Source organism: Tenrec ecaudatus, chromosome 9 (genome assembly GCF_050624435.1).
Source record: "Tenrec ecaudatus isolate mTenEca1 chromosome 9, mTenEca1.hap1, whole genome shotgun sequence".
Taxonomy (NCBI): domain Eukaryota; kingdom Metazoa; phylum Chordata; class Mammalia; order Afrosoricida; family Tenrecidae; genus Tenrec; species Tenrec ecaudatus.
The window spans coordinates 74948646-74962593 of record NC_134538.1 but is presented as its reverse complement, the minus strand read 5'-3'; the positions used below and the strand labels follow the sequence as shown (position 1 = coordinate 74962593).

The window sequence follows — 13948 nt, the reverse complement described above, 5'->3', positions numbered from 1 at the left end:
TAAAAAAAAATCCCTAACCAACATCAATCTGACAGTGGTTCAGGGGCACCATGAGGGTTGGTGTCACCCCCTCCTCCATGCACCTTACACCTGTACCAGACCATAGAGAATTCATAGTAATGTTTAGTATCAATTCTCATTATAGACTAATATGTGACACATAGTTGTCAATGACGTAAATGTAACATTTCTTATGTGAAGAACAAAAAATGTCTTGTAAAATCATTCTACATTGAAATACATTATTAGTTTCAGCACTACTTGTTACAAAGAAGTCTTTAAAATAAATTTCCCTTCTTTTCCTTTAATTAATACTTCATCCTCAAAAATTATTGATATATGTTCACAAACACTAATGATGACAGCATCATAGCGAAAACACCGGAATTTGGACAACACCAGTCATTAAAAAAAGGACAGATATGATCACTGCAGAAATATGAGTGCATAAGCAAATGTGGTGAAGAAAGCTGATGGTGCCTGGCTATCAAAAGATATAGTGTCTGGGGTCTTAAAGATAAACAAGTGGCCACCTAGCTCAGAAGCAACAAAATCCACATGGAAGAAGCACACCAGCCCGTGCGATCACGAGGTGTTGAAAGGATCAGGTATCAGGCATCATCAGAACAAAAAAAATCTTATCATAGTGAATGAGGCGGGGGGAGTGCGGAGTGGAGACCCAAAGCCCAATTGTAGGACACTGGTGATCCCCTTGCAGAGGGGTCTCGGGGAGGAGACGAGCCAAACAGGGTGCGATGTAGCAATGATGAAAAACACAACTTTTCTCTAGTTTCTAAATGCTTTCTCCACCCCCACCCCTCACTATCATGATCCCAATTCTACCTTGCAAGTCTGGCCAGACCACAGGACGTACGCTGGTATAGATAGGAGCTGGAAGTGCAGGGAATCCAGCATGGATGATCCCTTCAGGACCAGTGGTGTGAGTGGCCATACTGCGAGGGTAGAGGGAGGGTGGGTTGGAAATGGGGAACCGAATACAAGGATCTACATGTGACCTCCTCCCTGGGAGACGGACAACAGAAAAGTGGGTAAAGGGAGACGTCAGACAGGGAAAGATATGACAAAATAATCATTTATAAATTCTCAAGGTTCATGAGGGAGTGGGGAGCAGGGAGAGAGGGGAACAAATGAGGACCTGATGCCAGAGGCTTAAGTGGAGAGCAAATGTTTTGAGAATCATGAGGGCAATGAATGTACAAATGTGCTTTACACAACTGATATATGTGTGGATTGTGATAAGAGTTGTACGAGCCCCTAATAAAACAATTTTTAAAAAAAGGACAGACAGCAACACAAACAAGAGTCCAATCTTGTACACTGTGCAAAGGGAACCAATAGATCTGAACCATGATTTTTGTTAGCGAACAATGACAGCTCTGACCAGGGCACATCAGAAAGTTCAAAAGTAAACTAGCATGCGTTGTAGCCATGTATGTATACTGAAACATAAAGCTGGACTTACAGAAAATATTTTTGTTGTCATAATTAAATACAGGTGTATTTTAATACAAAACAACAAACGTCTCTAGGAGCAATGCACAACACTTGGTAGACAATCATTTCAGTGTTACTCCCACAGACAGTGTCACCGTGTGGTCTACCCCTCCCTCCCACTCTCCCTAATTACAGCACTGTAGAGGATTTCCTTTACCACAATTTGCTAATCCTTTCCTGTTCCCAGTTTAAACCTAAACTCACTGCCATCAAGTCCATTCTAACTCATAGTAAGGCTATTGGGGAGGATAGAAATGTCTCTGTGGGTTTCTAAAACTATAACTCTTTACATGAGAGTAGAAAACCTTATCTTTCTCCCTAGGAGTGGCGGGTGGTTTTGAACTACTGACACTGCAGTGAGCAGCACAACTGGTAACCACTGCGCCACCAGGGCACCTTGTTAATAAGCTTGATAAATTTGCATTTCAAAAAATATGTCTGGATGCGCACTAACTCGTGGCTGGGGGCAAGCAACATGGCGGCCCAGCACAAGCCCAAGTTATCCAAGAATCTGCTGCGCATGAAGTTCATGCAAAGAGGACTGGACTCAGAAACCAAGAAGCAGCTGGAAGAGGAGAAGAAGATCATCAGTGAGGCGCACTGGTACTTGGATCTGCCGGAGCTTAAAGAGAAAGAGAGCCTCATAATCGAAGAGCAGAGTTTTTTGCTCTGCGAAGACCTTCTCTATGGAAGAATGTCCTTCAGAGGATTTAATCCTGAAGTTGAGAAATTAATGCTTCAGATGAACTCCAAGAGCAAAACTGAAGAAATTGAAGATGAAATAGTGGAGGTCGATGTGTCAGATGAAGAAATGGCTAGGAGGTACAAAAGCCTGGTGGGGACTATCGGAAAGAAGTTCGCCAAGAAGAGGGACCGGGCCAACTATGAAAAAGATGAAAATGGGAACATCAAACTGACAAAAACAAAGAAGATGTTCTTAAAACCCCAAGATTAAAGTGACGCCCTGCAGAGGCACCTCAGGAAGAGCAGCCTTTTGGGGAAGCTGCTCTGCTTATTGCGCTGTCATTTTTGGATACTTTGGTGTGTATTTGTGAACAAGTGCACACTTTGGAAAATGCTGTTTCCAAAACAGGTGTGTGATGGATGTTATACATCCTTTTGCCTGAATGGGGTTTGTCGAGAAGGAGTTTTACACTCTTAAGCTTCAAATGTATATATAGTTTTCATAAAGACTTTGGTGACCTTGGATTTTTTAAAATAGAGCTCTGTGAACCCTGTCCTTCAATAAATTAATCTCACTGTTAAAAAACAAACAAACGAACAAACAAACAAAAAGATATGTCTGAGTGGAGGGGCAGACGACTTCTTGTAACCTGATATCAGTTTGATCTCAATTTTAAAAAGAGAGGACAGGGTTCAACAATCATGCTAAGTTTAGCCAATGGTTTATCTTCTAGTTCTCCTGCCCTTCTCTCTCTTTTAAAATAGTTTTATTGGCATACACTTCACATACCATATAATCCGATCATTCAAACATATTAAGGTTTGTGCAATCATCACTACCATCAATTTCAGAACACTCTCTTCCTGTACTCGTTGACTTTCCATTTCCCTCTAGCCCTACCTGCCACACCCCTATCTAATTACGTCTCTAGAGAGCTACTATACTGGATTTCCTATCAGAAATCAGATAAAATGTGAACAGACAGCAAATGAAGAAGAAGAAGAAAACCCCCAACAGCAGTGACTAGACAAATCTTGGAAAGTTATCAATTAAAAAAGAGCAGAAAATATTACAAACTGAAACTAAAAAATAGATCAAAAGGTAGTAGCTCAAATGGTAAGGTATTCCATTTTAACCTAACTGCATGCAGCACAATCAACTCTACAATACTCCCTGTCTGCAAGTAAGGCTACCCACGTCCCTCAACTGTGGCCAGAGGGGTTTCACTTGAGTCTTAATCCATTTAGGGATCCTGCAAATGGTTGCTGGGCTTCCACTGACACCCGCAGCCTTCTGTCACAATCTAAGCTCTGATACCATTCGCTCCTTCAGAACTGGATTTTATTATTTACAATCTGTGGCTCATACAGGCTGGTTTGCTTCTGTTACGTGGACTTAGTTGACACCTCACTTAGACGGCTGCTTGTTTGAAGACAAGCCTTTAAGATCCCAGGTGCTGTTCTTCCTGATAGCCAGGCACCATCTGCTTTCTTCACCACACTTTGCTACGGCACCCATATCTTCGGTGATCTCTTTACGAGGGAGAATACGGAGCAGGGCCATGTCATAAGAGCCAACTGTTTTAGATTGGTGCTAAAATTAAGCAAGAACCCCAAATACATTCATATATATACAATTGTTTCTAGCTCACTTTCAAGAGATTATCATTTTATGATAGATACCATTTTAAATCATAATGTAATTCTGTTGATAAGATAACTCTGGAGCAGAAGGTAATTCTCTTGATAGTCTCATTAATTTAGACAGTGGTAAAGAATTTAAAACACTGTTGAGAAAAGGAAATTATACAAGTATAGGCCTGTTTTTCACACCAAAATACGTGAATAAATTGGCTTGTACAGATTAAACTGTTAAGTAATTAGATATTACAAACAACGGGGGATGGTGAAAGAGCAAAACTTTTAAAAACACTCATGGACTAAGGCAGAGCTACATCTACTAGACTAATACACTGCCATAAGAAAGCAAGGAAGGCATTAAAACAGCACATACCTGGTAGTCCCAGGCCACCCTTAATTGGACACTCTCAAAGCATGGGATCTGAACCAAAGTCCAATGAGTGCCAATTCCATAGCATCGAGATCGCAATCATCTGCTTGTTCTCACACTAGGGCATTTCAACCCACGTTCAACCGAATATGGCAGTTCCTTAAATCTCCTACAGGTTAGTTTGAGGTAGAGCCCAGTTCACTTAGTGGGGTTTCCACATCAAATCCTTCTGGTGTGGCCTATGAAGGATGTTGTGCGCCTTCAAAGGACAGAGTCTAAATTCCCAATAGTCTATAGCACACAGTCTGGGTCATCGAGGGCGAGACAGAAACTCAGTCAAAAGTGTCCAATTAGGATCATAGTACAGTTGCCTTATTTCTTTGTAAGCCTCATTGTATGTAGCTTCTTCAAGTCATTTGCCTTTTCTGGAATCAAAATGGTTTCCTAAAACGCATACTGGATGACTGCTCAGAATAGACCTTATATTCAATTTTTTTGAGTTTTAATTATTTTTAACCAAATGAAAGAATTCACTTCATAATTGCACATAGAAAAGTGTAGTAATATAATCATTTCCCAATAAACCAATCTACGATTTAGCTACTACCAATTCATAGATTGGTATAGTAGGTTGTGCATTGGGCTGCTAACTGCAAGGACAGCAGTTCGAAACTGCATTGGAGAAATAGGAGGCTTTCTACTCCGTAAAGAATTACAGCCCCAGAAACCCACAAGGGTAGTTCTACTCAGTCCTATAGGGTGGCTATGAGTAGGAATTGACTCAATAGTAGGGAGTTAGAATTTTTAGGTTTCCAATTATCATTTGTCTATGGAAAGTAATTTTAAACTTGAATTCTGTGGTAGTTACTTAATCTGTTGTCAATTTGAGACTTAAGAGTGAAGGGGTAGACTCTGGGGGTAGAGGTGGGGTGGGGTTAAAAAAAAAGAGTGAAGGGGTGGAGTTTAGCCTGTCAATCAGGTCACAGTTTGATGACCTCGTTTGGATTTGTTAAGGAAAGAAATAGCTTGTTACAGGCAGGACACACACTCACTCCCTGGGAGACATTGCAGCGACAAGACACATGGAACTATGCTAGTGCCCTGAGCTGGAAAAGCCTGAGAACCCTAGAGATCCTGCCAGTGCTGAGGTGCTTATACCACCACTGGATCCACAAGACTTTCCATCCACTGGCTTGTGATCTTCCTGCATTTGGCATCAATGAATGTGTTTCATGAGTCTGAAGAGGACTTTAGAGATTGGTATGAGACATATGGGCTAATATAGGACTTACACATTTGATCTGGGCTGAGCTGGGGTGTTTTCTCAATATTCAATTGTTCTTGTACATAAAGTTCTTTCTTATGCACATATGATTGTTTATGAATTTGTTTCTCTAGTCCACCCAGACTAACACAAATCCTAATGGAAACTGACTGACACCCTAGGAAGTTATTCCAAACAAAACAATGAAGCTAAGGATGATAGGAAGTTTCTCTACACCAACTCTAGCAAAACTTATTCCTGCTAATAGCTACATGATATAACAAGGTGATTTCTGCATGTAAATCATCAGTTTATCATCATCATCAAACCATCAGACTTCTATTAAAACCTCCCAGAAGAAGACAAAGGAGCCCTGGTGGTGGAATGGGGCTGCTAACCTAAAAAGGTCAGTAGTTTGAAACTACCAGTCGTTGGCATTGACTAGATGACAGTGAGAGAATTAAGAAGGCAACCATCAACTGACTTCATTGTGGCGGCTATTCGAAATCGTATTGAAACAAGATGTTACACATGCTTCTTGGACTAGGAGGGGCAATTTTAAAATGAGCATAAGGATAGCTGCAACAATTAATTATATTTCTGGAAAAGAAAAGGAATCGGAAGATTTTCTGATAGATTTTTCTCTTTTAAAACTGTTCTTAAACAAATAAAATTATCCTACAAATCTATCGTAGCAGGTTGACCTTTTGTGAACCGGACTGGTACATTTATGAATTTACAAGCATGTGAAAACTGAGGGGAAAGTGTATGGTTCTAATCTCAATGCAGTTCTTTAAAAGCTGAGTGAGGGGGTGGGAAGGTATCTGGTATTGAAGCAATTTAATTTTAAGAAACAGGAATAAACTTAAACACAGTGTAGATTGTGTTTACATTCTCATTTAAATCATCAAATTTTGTACTTTAACCTTATTTGGAGGAAATATGATTGATGCTGTAGTAGGCAGGTCACATTCAAGAAAATAGAAGTGAACTATTGTCATAAATACAGGGAGTTTTTCCTTGCCCTCCTCTCAAATGCGCTATGTTCGGATCTATCAAGATGCTCAGCACTGAAGTTGTTGTTTCCATTTTGTTACAGCTGGATCTTTGTGCATGAAATGGAAGATGAAAAACGTTCCTGTTTTAATTTTGGACTCCTTCCACATTACACAGTTGACCTTCTGTCTGGTGGAAAGAAACTGTATTGTTTAGAATTTCTATTTGCTTTGGGTTATATTGAAATTGGCAAAGGGTTATGCAAATCAAGTTTTTGTTTTGGTATTGGTGCATCATACCCAGCACATCTAAATGAAGGCTAAAGTTAGACTTAATTTACTATCTCCCCTTTTTCTGTGCCAGATAAGCTCATATTTTTTTAAATGAAGAAAATTATTGAGATTCAAGTTCATAAATTAATAGCAGTAAATAATTATTTGAAATCTTAGGGCAAATCAGGGGGTGATAACTTGAGTTGTAAAAGCAGTAAAATAGAAACCTTAAAGTACAGCTTTTTCATTTCCTCAAATATTAATGAGGAAACCAAGAATTTAATCATTATATTCAAAATTGACCATAAGTATAAGCTTTATCAGAGAAATGGTTTTCATGGCCTGATTTTATCCTCGTGAGTTCTCTTAAACACTCAAAAGGCAGATGGCTCCCTGCTAAGCAAACTGTCCAACAAAAATAAAAAGATGCTAAATTATCTATTTCCAATTAATTTGCATCAAACTCTGAAACACACACCACACAAAGATATGACAAAGAAAAGAGATACATCTAACTTCACTTATGAATATAGATAGTAAGTCCAAAATAAACCAACAACAAGGCAAATTCATTGAAACAATAATATAAGCATCTAATACAGCAAATCAAATTAATTTCAAGTATACATGGAAATAAGCAGTAGTCACAGAGGAACGATAGGATCACACATAGTGGTTGCATTTTCTTCTTCATACTCTGATAGTTTAAAATTTTTCTAGAATCTGTCTTACTCTTACTGCCAGGAAAATATTTAAAAATAAACAACGTTACATGCTTTAAAGTATAACAAAGTGAAGTGATATAATCTGACTACATATTTGGTAGATGATGTATTTAACTTATGTTTGTTATTGTTCGGTGCCTTCTAGTGGGTTCCAATCCATAGCAACCTTATGCACAACATAACAATATACTGCCTGGTCTGTACCATCCTCACAATTGTTACTGTGTTGGAGCCCATTGTTGCAGCCACTGTGTCAACTTGTGTTTGTGAAAGTTAAATGACAAGAATCCAAGGGAACAATGTCTCTGCAGACCAGCCTTCCTCCTTCTCTAGCTGGGAGAATAAACTAATCAGTAATACATACAATTACATTCCCTGCCCACTCTTAACAATAAACAGATTGCGCCAATGAAGAAGGAGTCAGGTGTAAACTAAATCCCAGTAAGACATCCATGAGATACCACCTAACATCCTTGAGGACAGCACTAATCAGAAAAGTGGAGAGCAACACATGTTGGAGGGGATGTGGCAAGAGAGGAACTCTCCTCCACTGCTGGTGGTTGTGTAGATAGGCACAGTCTCTGTGGAAAGCAATCTGGCGACATTTAAAGCAAACGGAAATTGAGCAACCCTATGACCTCGCTATCCCTCTAATAGGCATATACCCAGACGAGGTAAGAAATAAACCACGACCAGTCATCTGCGCTCCAATGTTTACTGTGGTGCAGTTCACAATCACAAACAATTGGAAAAATATAAATCTCCATGGATAGGCCAGTGGATTAGAAAACTCTGCACATACATACAATGGAGTACTACACATCACTAAAAAGCACTAATGTAATGGGTCACAAGAAACATGTCGTTTCATGGAAAGAGTTGGGAGAAATTATGTTGAGTGAAGTTAGGCAATCACAAAAGGGCAAATACAACATGAGTCCACTGAGATAAGTATAATCAGCACAGGAGGTGTAGAAGAAAAGCCACTTATTTCACTCTATACGGGTTGAGGTATAGGCAGTCAGGTGAGGAACAGACCAAACCCAAGGATGTACATGTTGTTCCAACACAAAGAAGGGGAAAGGGAGGAAGGTAAGGAGAGAAAGGAGTTGGGGGGAGTAGGGAGACGATGGCACTGGGGGAGCAGGGCACTAACCCACCAGGGGAAGAGTCTTGATTGTGTCTCCACAGAACAGGGAATGTGCATGCAGACCCCACATAGCACACCAAAACTTGAGGGCAATGTAAACATATGGAGCAACTCATGAACAGAGTGGACTACAGGGCTGGCCTCAATTAGGGCCAAACTAACACCACCACCCCCAGAAGTATGTGCTACAGAGACAACACTGAACCCACAGGTTGGGGAGAGGGGCATGCATGCCATGCCCTCATGGAAGCAAAGCAAGAAGAGAGAGTGAGGGACTAGACCCCATATTGGCAGACCAAGCCCAAAGGACGATATCCCTGCGTGGAACTGCTAAGGTACAGAGAGGGTTATAGAGCCAACAACAGCTCGAGACATAATGTCCCCACATCGTAGCACACCACGACAGAGAACAATACTGGGCACACACGGCAGGGAGTTAGTCCAGTCTGAACGCTCTCCCAGTGGGGTGAGCCAACAAGGGAACCTAACAGATCAGAAACAGGAGCAAAGCAAAGCTACAAAGCCCCTGAGGGGGCCTCCAAATAGACTTCAGGCTGGGAGGGGCAGCTCCTGAAATTCCCCCAGAATCAGTGGGGAGATAGTCAAAAAGGTCAACCGACAGACCTGGATTGTTTTGTTTTCCTAGTTATTATTATTCCCCCCCACACACCTTTTTCTCTTTTTATTCAATCGTTTTGTTTTGTCTACGTTATTGTTGGTTTTGCCTACCTTTATCAGATAGGCATGGGAGGCAAGCTCAAGGAGAAAACAACAGACCTATAGTTCAGAGGGACTTGGTAGGGGGAGGGAGTGGTGAGCAAATAACACCACAAACAGAGGAACAACTAGGGAATTAAAATCAACAATGAGGAGGACGCAGAGATCCAGGGGGTGTTGGAGGAATTATTGAGAGGCATAGGTCTGGAGGAATAGTTGAGAGGAATTACTAAGAGGCAGAAGAAGGGTGGGCGTGATGGTGGGGCAGGAGGAAGGTAAAAGGAAACAGGAATGATCTAGGAAGCAAAAGCTATGGATATTGGTATAAACATGGGTGTGCATATATGCAAATACATTAAATCATAAAAATAGAGGAATTGGCCTATGTACATATATTTATATGGCAATACACTGCGGTAGTTGAGATAAAATTTATTGTGCCAACATGACTGATAAACACATGTGGGATTGATTGAAGGGTGGAGAGATAGATGGCTCCGTGAGCCTTGCCTTTCTAGTTCTCAGGTCTCTTGCTTTCTGATGGTCGGACCAGGGTGCAGCTGCCTTAACCAATTCCCTACTTCAGCTGGCAAGGCTCACTTCCTGCGAGATATACCTAAGGAGAAACCACATGGACCTACCCCGATGTAGCCCTGGGTGCTGGAGCAGCTGTGTGGAGACCCCTGCCAGGCTGAGATGATTACACGCTCACTGATGCAGCTTTCTTCCTGCAGTTGGCATCATTGTGTGTGTTTTGTGAGACTGAGGAGGACTCTAGAATGGTGTGGGACATATGAGCTAATATTGGACTTATGGGCTTGGACAGCACTGGGTTGGGATGCTTGCTCTCTTTTTTTGAGCAGTGAGTCTGTTTTATTTGTAGGTTTCTTTCTTTAAAAAAAATCATTTTAACGGGGGTTCATACAACTATTATCACAATCCATCCATCCATCCATTGTGTCAAGCACATTTGTACATTTGTTGTCATCATCATTCTCAAAACATTTCCTTTCTACTTGAGTCCTTGGTTGCAGCTCATTTTTTACGCTCCCTCCCTCACGAACCCTTGCTAATTTATAAATTGTTCTTATTTTTTCATGTCTTATACTGTCCGATGTCTCCCTTCACCCACTTTTTTGCTGTCTGTCCCCCAGGGAGGGAGTTACATATAGGTCATTGTGATCGGTTCCCCCTTCCCCCCCCCCCACCTTTCCCTTACCCTCCTGGTATCTCTACTCTCATTATTGGTCTTGAGGGATTTATCTGTCCTGGATTCCCTGTGTTTCTAGCTCTTTTTAAAAAAATCATTTTAATAGGGGCTCGTATAACTCTTATCACAATCCAGAGGGATGTTTTCTTAATGTACACTTACCCTTTATATAAAACTCTCTCTTATACATGTGTGTTTCTGTGAATTTGTTCCCCTAATTTACCTAGACTAACACAGTAGTGGACAGACTTTGGGCCTCTGCTCAAGCCCTGCCTCAATGCAAGAACACTTTGTTCTAACAACTGGGCCTTCTGTGATACTCTCCCTCCCAACATGCTCACTGAGGGCAAAATGGGTACACAAGCAAATGTGGTGAAGAAAGCTGACTGTATCCAGCTATCAAAAGATATAGCGTCTAGGGTCATAAAGGCTTGAAGTTAAACAAACATCCATTTAGCAGAGAAGCAACAAACCACATGGAAAAAGCTCACCAGACTATGTGATCATGAATTGTCGGTTAACAGGCATCAGAAGACCCAAAACAAACAAACAGAAAACCCATATTGTTGAGAATGAGGAGGGTCAGAGCAGAAATCCAAAACCCATCTGTAGACAATGAGACATGCTCTCACAGAAGGGCAGTCAACCAGGGCGCAGTATAGCACCAATGAAACACACGCTATTCCTCTGGTGTCTTGAGGCTTCCTCACCCCCCACTATCATGACTCCAGTGCCGCCTTTCACTGCGGGCTGGACCAGAGCACGTGCACAGGTACAGATAAGAGGTAAGAGCTCACGACACACGGAGTCCAGAAACAGGAATGGGAGTAGCGAAACCAGGAGAGTCGGGGGAAGGTGGGGAGAGGGGGAGGAAAGGGAAGTTGATTGCAATGATCAACACATGTCCCCCAGGGGGACAGCAGTCGGTGTAAGATATGAAAATAATCATTTATAATTTATCAAGGGGTCACAAGGGTGGAAAGAGGGAGGGTGGGAGGAAAGAGGAGCTGATACTAAGGGATCAAATAGAAAGTAAATGTTTATAAAATCATGATGGCAACATATGTACAAATATGCTTGATACGATTGATGTATGGATTGTTATAAGAGCTGTATGAGTTCCCAATAAAATGATTTTTCAATGATAATAAAAAAAGACTTAATACATCAGTTTAAAGAAGGCAGTTAGAGGTCTGAAAGGGAGGTTACAATGAAAAAGAAAACCAAAGCAAAGCAAAAAACCCATTACCATCAAGTTGATTCTGACTCATAGTGATCTTAAGAAGCAAAACAGAACTGTCCCATAAGGCTTTTGTGGGAGAAGACTGCCACATCTCTCTTGGGCAGTTGGTAGGTTTGAGCACCGTGTGCTTTAGCCAATAAGCAACCGGGCTCCTTTACAATAAGGATGCTCAAAAGTCGAGGTGGAACAAACCAGCTGGAAAGGTATGCTTCCAACATACTCAAATGGAAAAATCTTTTAAATAGAGGGAAAAAGCCCAGACAATTCAGAAAAGAAAATGAATGGCCAATTGTCTACAAAAGCTCAGCTTCAAAAGTTATTAAAAAAATTGAAAAATAAAACACCCGAAGCTATCATTTAGCAGAAATTAAAAAAAAAAAAAGAAAAAGCAACCAGAAAAAAGGAACAGAAATAGGGAAGTGTGACTGGTGAAAATGTAAATTGATAGAACCTCTCTAGAGGGCAATTTGGCAGCACAATTAAGGCCTAATATTTGACTGCCCTTTGCCCAACAATTCCATTTAAACAATCAAAGACATGCTCGTGATACAAAAATGTTCACGGATCCATTACTTATTGCAAGGAATCACTGGAAACAATCTAAATGTTCATCAATAAAGAACTGGCTAAAGCAGTATAATTATAGCCACTAAAATGCAATATGTGTTTATTATGAAGGACAAATGTTTATGATACATTAATAAGTGAGCAAACATGTTAGGAAACAATGCTGAAGAATTATGATGCCAAGAAATGTACAAATGTGCTTGACACAATGGATGCCTGGATGGATTGTGATAAGAGTTGTACAAGCCCCCAATAAATTAGTTTTTTTAAAAGTTAAACAAACAAACAATAGCTTCATATTTTGATATTTTTGTTTAATAAATGTTACTGTCATTTTGTTAAAGAAAAAAGAAAGAAATAAGGCTACAGTATGATTTCCTTTTGGGAAAGAACTGTACTCAGATTTATATAAATAAAACAAGAAAAGGTGTATGCTTGCTAAAACATGGTTTTCTTGAGGTGGTTGTCTTACTTACTAGTGCTACCAAAGAAACCCCACAGAGGACAGCCTTACCAAGTGGAAGCTTGCTTTCTCCTGGTTTAGGAGGCTGGAAGTCCGAATTGCGGGCTCTGGCTTTGTTGCTGTTCGGTGTCACTGAGCCAGTGCCAACTCAGAGTGGCCCCATGACCCCAAAATAGTGCCGGTCCTGCACCACTCTCACAGTCATCATATTTGAGCCCACTGAGACAGCCACTGTGTCAATCCATCCCATTGAGGGCCTTCCTCTTTTTGTGCTGACCTTCTACCTTCCCAAGCATTGTTTCCTCCTCTAGGAACTGCCACAGCTTCATACCCTATGTACACGAGAGGAAGCCTTACGATGCTCGCTTCTAAGGAGCATTCTGGCCGTACTTCTTCCAAGGTAGATGTTTGTTCTTCTGGCAGTCCCTGGTACCTTCAATAGTCTTGGTCAGCATCACACTTCAAAGGTGTCCATTCATTTTCGATCTGGATTGAATGTTTCTCTCTCACACGCATAGAAGGTGACTGCAAATACCATGGCGTGGGCTAAGTGCGCTCCCGTCGTCATCACGGCTTTCCTCTGCCAGACGGTCAGGGCTCCAAGAGAGATACACTCTGATGGAAGGCCACGGGACCACTTCAGGGTAGCTTGACTGAAAGTTACAACACTGGCAGCCACTGCAGTTGCTTGTTCAGCTCCCGCTCTCCCGTACCGAACAGCGTTGCCCATCCTCGAGCTTGTTGGCGGGCGTGGTACGTCACTGTGGCCACTGTTTTGATGTCTGTTAGTGGAGGAAGCTGCAAAAGTACCATCGTTTGTCTTAAATCCCAAATGGTGAGACATTTGAGAGATGGTAGCTGTCGGGGCAAAGCTGAGAAGATGTAATGGGGGCAGGAAGGATCTTGCAGGAATCCACATCATGTTCAGTATGACTACCTACTTCCACCTACTGAAGAGAAGGAACTTGCCAAACAAATTAAGCAACCCTGTAATCAACTGCTGGACAACTTTGTCAACCCACATAACTTCTTGAAAACGTGGAAAATTACATATATGGGGTGAGGGGTGCAGGTGGGAGAAGGAAATGACACCCCCAACATGGCATTTAAGTCCATAATGGCAAACACTCA

General features: G+C 41.3%; 1 protein-coding gene and 1 pseudogene across 2 annotated transcripts in view; one reads left to right on the top strand and one right to left on the bottom strand.

Moving 5' to 3' along the window:
- NT5C3A (5'-nucleotidase, cytosolic IIIA) overlaps positions 1-13948 on the bottom strand; it is a 74633-nt gene that overhangs the window by 34776 nt on the left and 25909 nt on the right. The gene's annotated exons all lie outside the window — the stretch shown is intronic.
- On the top strand, positions 1975-2501 carry LOC142456405 (M-phase phosphoprotein 6 pseudogene; annotated as a pseudogene).